This window comes from Cebus imitator, unplaced genomic scaffold (genome assembly GCF_001604975.1).
Source record: "Cebus imitator isolate Cc_AM_T3 unplaced genomic scaffold, Cebus_imitator-1.0 Scaffold447, whole genome shotgun sequence".
NCBI lineage: Eukaryota > Metazoa > Chordata > Mammalia > Primates > Cebidae > Cebus > Cebus imitator.
Window position 1 is genome coordinate 565,056 of NW_016107762.1, and position 8,409 is coordinate 573,464.

An 8,409-nucleotide genomic window follows, 5' to 3' on the forward strand; every position below is an offset into this window, starting at 1 on the left:
AAATACTATTATATAACCCATTATTTTAACCTGATAACTACTTGAAACTGTTTGCATAAACAAACAAGCAAAAAGAAAATTAATAAAAACTCCATACCTTAACTTTTCCCCCATGATTTTTAACTTTTTATTGTTTCTATTTATATCTTATTGTAGTGACTATGTCTTAAAAAGTTATTTTAGTTATTATTTTTGATTAGTTTATCATTTAGTCTGTGTGCTTGATAAGCGTGGTTTAAACTCCATAGTGACAGTATTACAGTATTCTGTATTTTTCTGTGTACTTACTATTATCAGTGAGTTTTGTGCCTTCAGATGATTTTCATTGCTTATGAATTTCTTTTCTTTATAATTGAAGTACTTCCTTTAGCAGGTCTAGTGTTGATGAAATCCCTCAGCTATTGTTTGTCTGGGGTAATCTTTATTTCTCCTTCGTGTTTGAAGATATTTTTGTTCGTATACTATTCTAGGGTAAGTGCTTTTTTCCTTCAGCACTCTAAATATGTCATGACACTCTTTCCTGGACTATAAGACTTTCACTGAAAAGTTTGCCATCCAGGCATATTAGAGCTCTATTGTATGTTACTTTTTTTTTCTCTTGCTGATTTTAGGATCCTTTTTTAACTTTGACCTTTTCGGGTTTGATTATTAAATGCCTTGAGGTAGTCTTCTTTGGGTAAATCTACTTGATGTTCTATAACATTTTTGTACTTGGATATTGAAATCTTTCTTTAGGTTTGGGAACCTCTCTGTTACCATCCATTTAAATAAGCTTTCTTCACTATTGCTTTCTGTACCTCCTCTTGGAGGCCAACAACTCTTAGATTTGCCCCTTTGAGGCTACTTTCTAGACCCTGTAGGCATATTCCATTGTTTTTTTCTCTTTTTTTTTCTTTTGTCTTCTCTAACTGTGTATTTTCAAATAGGCTGTCTTCAAGCTCACTGATTCTTTTTTCTCCTTGATCAATTCACTTATTAAAGAACTCTGACTCATTCTTCAGTATGCCAAATGCATTTTTCAGCTCCAGGAGTTTTTCTTGTCTTTTTAATTATTTTATTGTCTTTGATAAGTTTATCTGATAGAATTCTGAATTCCTTTCAGTATAATTGTGAATTTCTTTGTGTTCCCTTAACATGGCTATTTTGAATTCTCTGTCTGAAAGGCCACATATCTCTGTTTCTCCAGAAAACAGATCCTAGAGAATCTGGTATCTTATTTAGCTCATTTTGTGTTATCGTGCTTTCCTGGATGGTATGATCCCTGGTATCTTATTTTGCTCATTTTGCGTTATCATGCTTTCCTGGATGGCGTTGATGCTAGTGGATGTTTTTGGTATCTGGCCATTGAAGAGCTAGGTATTTATTGTAGTCTTCAGTCTCTGGGCATATTTGTGGCATCCTTTCTTGGGAAGGCTTTCCAGATATTTGAAAGGAGTTGAGTGTTGTAATCTAAACTGTATCTGATTTAGCATGCACTCCAAACCCAGTAAAGCTCTGGTTCTTGCAGATTCATAGAAGTACTATGTTAATGGTCTTGGACAAGATCTGGGAGAATTCTCTGGGTTACCAAGCAGAGACATTTGTTCTCGTCCCATATTTTCTCCCAAGCAAACAAAGTCTCTCTCTCTCAGTTCTGAGCCACCTATAGCTAAGTGTAGTATGACACTGCCACCCCTGTGGCCACTACCACTATGACTGTGCAGGTCAGACCTGGAGCCAGCAAAGCACTAGGTCTCACTCAAGGCCTGCTTTATCCACTCCCTGGCTGCTGCCTATGTTTATCTAGGTCCTGCAGTTCTACAATCAGCTGGTTACAAGCCAGCCAGGCCTGTTTCCTTCCCATTAGGGCAGCATGAGTCTAGGCTACTGGGGACTTAGGCCATGGGTGAGTTCAGAGGTACTGTCCAGGAGTCAGCATCTAGAGTCAGAAAACTTAGAAGTCTACACTGTATTCTGTTGCACTGTGGCTGAGATTGGATTTAAACCACAAGACACAGTCCTTCCCATTCTTCTCTCCTGTTATGGTTTGACTCTGTGACCCCATCCAAATCATCCCAAATTGTAATTTCCATGTATTGAATGAGGGACCTGTAATCCCCTAAGGGAGGGAGGTTACTGGATCATGGGGGCAGTTTCCCCCATGCTGTTCTCATGATAGTGAGGGAGTTCTCACAGGATCTTATGGTTTTATAAGCGTTTGGAAGTTTCTCCTTCACTCTTCTCTCTCTGCCACCTTGAGAAGAAGGTGCTTGCTTCCCTGTCACCTTCCGCCATGATTGCAAGTTTCCTTAGGTCTCCCTACCCTTGTGAAAATATGTCAATTAAATCTTTTCTTTATAAATTATCCAGTCTTGGCTATTTCTTTCTAGCAGTGTAAAAATGGACCAATACACCTCCCCTTTCCAAATGCAGAGGAGCCTTACCCTATAGCCACTAACACCCCTGGCCACAAGGAGTACTGCCAGACTACTGCTGATGGTCTCTTAAGGCCTAAGGGCTCTTAAGTCATCTTAGGCTGAATATTCCCTAACCTGGGACTCACCCTTCAGGGCTGTGGGCTTCCCTGTGGCACAGGCAAGTTCAGAAATTCCCTACAAGAGTCAAGTCCTAGAATTAGGTACCCCAACAGCACCCTTGGTGCCCTACCCCTCTGTGGCCATGCTGGAATTTAAGGTGCTAGACAAAGTTTCCTTTACTTTTCCCTCCACTTTTCTCAAGCAGAAGGAGTTTTGCCCTATAGCCAACCCAGTTGGTAATGTGCTGAGTCGCACCTGAAGTCAGCAAGTCTCAAAGGCTCATCCAAGGCCCCTGATGTACTACCTGGGTATCACTGCTGGTTATTCAGGGCACAAAGACTCTTCCATTAGCAGGTAATGAATGCTGCAGGCATTGTGCCCTTTCCTTCAAGGCAGTAGGCTCCCTTCTGGGCCAAAGTGTGCCTAGAAATGTCATCTGGGAGCTAGAGGGCCTGGAATAGAGGCCTCATGACTCTTATCAGTCCCATCTTGCTGTGGCTGAGCTAGTATCCAAGCTATAAGACAAGGTCCTCCCCACTCTTTCCTTTTCTCTCTTCAAACAGAAGAAAGGGTCTCTTTTGGAGCCATGAGCCGTGCAGCCTGGGGCTAGGCGAGGAGTGACACCAGCAATCCCTTGGCTGCCCCTGCTATTGTCTCAGTATGTTGCATGCCCCGCCAGTCTCCTGTCTTTGGGACTCGTTTGGCACTGGGACTCACCTAAGAGTTGCATCCTTATCGCCGAGACTGCCTTTCAAGTTTACCTGAAGACAGAGTGCTGTAGCCCTCTGTAGCAAGATTTGTAGATACTCAAGTTCTGACTGCTGGGATTCATGATTCTCCTCTGGCTAGGGCTAGTTTAAATGCTCCCTCTGTGAGCGAGTGTCAGCTGAGTTTGGTCTGGTTTTCCTTTCTGCTGTAACAAAACAGCACTGAGTTCAGTGCCTTACAACTCCCTTACAACTCCCTCCCCTGGTGCCGAGAGAAGCTCAATGGACCATGCGACTGCTGTTTCCTTGGCTGAGGAAGGGGTGGCATTTGCAATTCAGGAGTGTTTTCTCTATCTCTTCAGTGCATCTTTCAGCAATATGAAGTTATAAAACCAGGTACTATGAGAGCTCACCTAATTTTTGGTTCTTGTGAAGGTGTTTTTTCTGTGTAGATAGTTGTTAAATGATAAATTGGTGTCTTTGTGGCAGGTGATGAGAGAGGGTGATGGGAGGGGATGGTTGGTGGAGCCTTCTCTTCCAACATCTTGCTCCATGTCTCCAACTATTTCTTAAGCCCTGAGTTTAATTTGGGATGCTGAACTTGAACCCATTGCTATTATAGTGCTGCTGTCTCTTGGCAGAGGGCTTGAGAGGGCATAAGGGAAACCAGAGCCCTGGACCAAGGACAGGGAGACTGGTTCAGAGCCTGACGCTGACCTGCTTAGCTTCCAAAACTCCAGTGTAAATATCGAACCAAATGAGGTCTTTTCATGTTTATTTTAATGTAAAAGCACCTAGCCAAATGACTTCTCTTTGTTTTATAGACAGCGTACAAAAAAAAAAATCATCATTAGTTTTGTAGATTTACTTATATGATATATTCAGCTGATTAAGAGGTTTCTTTTTTATGGTTTTCCCAGAGAGAACTGAACATTTTTCTTTCCTGCGTGATTTCGAGTTGGTTTCCTAGTTAGCATCTGCAGCATAAATAATCAAAGACAACTTCTCAGGAATATGAGGAATTTAAAGATTGTTCTCAGATACAAACAGCAGATAAACAGTGTAGAGATGTAGCAGCTTGAGAAGGGTGAATTTTCCTAGTTGATTTTGAGTCAATAAAATAGAAGTATTTGGCTTTTTGAAGAAACAAGAAAATAAAACCCACTTCAGAATTCTCTTTGTGAGGGTGATTGATCTTCTATGTAAATTATAGTGTTGAATGTTGAGAATGTCTGTTCTGTTCTCTAAAGTATGAAAAGACTAGACAGGTTCTATATTTGTGTGTGCCCATGTGTGTGTAGGAGAGAATGAAAGATTGAGAGGCAGAGGCTTGATATGGTTTAATGCTACTCCATACAGTTTTGGTGACTTTTGTTCAGAGCCACATTAAATTTCATTTGAATATTTTAGACATTTTAATATACTCTACTTAGCCTTCTTAGGAAGGACAGGAACAAGATTTTATGGGTCCTGAAGCTTATAAAACATGATGGTCATTTTTCATGGAAAAGACATAAGATATAAAAGTAACCATTCATTTAGAACAAGAGAAAACAGCACAGCAAATTGCATATTTTAAATGCCCGCAAAGGTCATACAAACATCCTTCTTTAATTTATTTTCTATGTGTTTTGGCTTTGTAATATTTGATGACTGCTTCACATGACAAAGATTTTATAAAACCGCTTTCCACCATTTTTATAAAACCACTTTCTACAGGGAAGAGAGAAAGTCTTTCTTAAGATGGAATAAACAAAATTTGAGTTACGTTACATATAGTTGGAATGTCGAAACATAGGACTTCATACACCTATGTACTTGCTTTTTGTACTACTGACAAGAAATAAAGGCAACATGATAAATTTTGTTTCTCATGAGTCTTATCAAAAATGAAAACTATATTTTATTATGTACTTGAATATATGGCAGTTATTGTTTTCCTGACAAAAGAGAATAAAGGAAACCACATGCTTCACTTATACCTTGATGCAGCCGAGGATTAGAAGAATTATTCACAAACTAGCATATGACTGTATACATTTTGCTTCTACAGTCCATAGAATCCCAGTACCAACAACCATAAAACACATTTATATTATACTCAGACAACTGGCCTTGCCCATATACACACAAACAAGGGCTATCAGTGCAGTAAGAAGTAGACAGTTCTCTGAAAGCACTAGCAGTACACTGGAACAGCTAGCCATAACTTAATGAGACATAGAAGTGACTATATACCACATAAATATACACCACCAAATCCTAATTTCCCAAATCAATTTCCCTTTAGCCATATCCCCATAATCCACTTCTTAAGCTACCTAGCAGAAGAAGGGAGACAGTGGAGAAAGAGAAAGTAATCTTAACTGATTTCAGTGAAGGCATCTTTGTTTTGCAAATTTTACAGAAAAAGACAAACACAATATATGACTCCATGAATACATTGCTAGGTCCCACCCAGATGACCTCAGAATGAGCATATACAAATGAAAGACTCTGAGCTTTGTGGTAATTCTATCTTTGCCCAAAGACCTACCTCCGGTGAAGTCTCATCCATTGATGTATGTATTTTTCTTGCAGACTGGACACTGGGAGAGGCCACTGAGGTGTAGACGGAGTGTAGCTTCCATCAGAGTGAACCTCGTAAAAAGTCATTAGTCTGAGCCTCGTATTTTGTCTCCTATATCTTTCGTCTCTTGGAAAGTCAAGGGGAAAGTGAAGTTATACTTGGTTATAGCAGGTGCTTTTATTTTTCATTATGTTCATCGTGAAAAAGTTCATTGAAGGGATGTACTCTAATATTCCTTTTTGGGAGTTTAGGCTATTTTCTGTGCACAAAGTGATAGCTAGCATAAGAACATGTCTGAAAAAATGCAGAAGAATATATTTCAGTATGAGTTCTTTTCACATCCTCAATGATAATGTCTCACTAATATTTCTGTTTTCATTCTATATGTAATCCATGTCCTCCAGACATTTCAGATTATTCATATCATCAGTAAATGACTTCATTCTATAACACAGCTACTAATCTCAGCCTCAAGGCTAGCTATGAACAAGTTCTCCAAAGCACATATTTTACTGCATCAACTCTGGGCGTAGCAAAATAGCTTTGTAGTTGGTGAGGCTTTGTTTTCTCCATCAAATAAAATCACTAAGCCAGCATATAAGTAAACAGAAACATTCCCTCTTCTTTCTCTTAATTGACATTTTGACACTTACCAATTAGCTAGAAAAGATGTGTGCAGGGCAAGGATGAAGTCCAAGAGGAAGGAAACTCCTTATTTTGGATCAAATCTAGAATGTCCAACATGGATTGAAATATCTTCAGGAAAACGATGTTGATTCTCATCAAGTGCAAAGTGTTTCATTCCCTTAGTTGTTAATTGACAAGTCTCAGGTTCTACATAGAATTCACACTCAGTAAACCATAGGGAAAACAAATGAAATCACACACACACACACACATACACACACACACACACACACACACACACACAATAGCTGTGCTTCCACAAATATCTCGATGAGAATTATCTGGGTGAGCCTCTCAATAATATAAATGCATAGGAATTGTCTGGGTGAGCTTCTCAATAATACAGATTTTTGGACCTATTTTTTGAGATTTTGACTGTCTAGTCCATACTTAAAACCTATGTTTATTATTTTTTAAAAAAATATATATTTTATTGCATTTTAGGTTTTGGGGTACCTGTGAAGAACATGCAAGATTATTGCATAGCTACACACATGGCAGTGTGGTTTGCTGCCTTACTCCCCATCACCTATATCTGGCATTTCTCCCCATGTTATCCCTTCCCAACACCACATACCCCGCTGTCCCTCCCCTAGTTCTCCCCACAGTCCCCAGTATGTGATGCTCCCCTCCCTGTGTCCACGTGTTCTCATTGTTCAACAATCACCTATGAGTGAGAATATGCAGTGTTTGATTTTCTGTTCTTGTGTCAGTTTGCTGAGAATGATGGTTTCCAGGTTCATCCACGTCCCTACAAAGGACACGAACTCATTGCTTTTTATGGCTGCATAGTATTCCATGGTGTATATGTGCCACATTTTCCCTGGCCAGTCTATCATTGATGGGCATTTGGGTTGGTTCCAAGTCTTTGCTATTGTAAACAGTGCTGCAATGAACATTCGTGTGCATGTGTCCTTATAATAGAACGATGTATAATCCTTTGTTTTTTTTTTCTTTTTTTATGTATTGATGACTGAATGAGTTCTAACATGTCTATCCATATTAATAACTATGATTTATCTAGTGCTTGCTGCAGGCCAGGCATTTGGCCAAGCACATTGCGTTATATCTAATCAATGCCTCTAAGGGACAGGGACTCTTGCAATCCATTTTACAGTTAGGAAAGTGAGACCCACTGGGGCAAAGTGATTTTTTCAAGATTACAAGTGGAAAATGATGCAGCTGGTCTTGGTATCTGGGTTGTCTGGCACTAGATACAGCAATCTTGCAGTGCCATTGGGCGGCTTTTCATAAAACATTGCTCTAGTTGGCATAGTTTTTCTTTTTTTTTCTTTCTTTTTTTTTTTTTGAAGAAGAAGAAAGAGAGAAAGAAAGAAAGAGAAAGAAAAAAAAGAAAAAAAAAAGAATGAAGGAGAGGAAGAAAGAGGAAGAGGAAGAGGGAGAGAGAACAGGGATGTTGCTTTATTGCCCAGGCTAGAATGCAGTCTAAAAATGGGTATGCCTATAATTGTGTTTAATAATAGAGACATGAAAAAAAAAATGAGGGAAGAAAATAACTAACAAGCAGCCAACCAATATTTCATTTAAACCTGTAAATAAGTGTAATGGGGTACTGATAAGAGTGTATACTTTGTGTATTTAAAGTGGAGAGTTCTATAAATGTTAATTAAGTTTACTTGTTCCGAATCTGAGTTTAAGTCCTGGATATCAATGTTAACTTTCTGTCTCATTGATCTGTCTAATATTGATGTTGAAGTCTCCTGCTATTATTGTGTGGGAGTCTAAGTCTCTTTAAAAGACTTGTATATCTGGGTATTCCTATATTGAGTGTGTATATATTTAGGATCTTTAGCTCTTCTTGTTACATTGATCCTTTTATCATTATGTAATATCCTTCTTTGCTTCTTTTGATCTTTGTTGCTTTAAAGTCTATTTTGTCAGCAAAAATTGCAACTCCTGCTTTCTATTT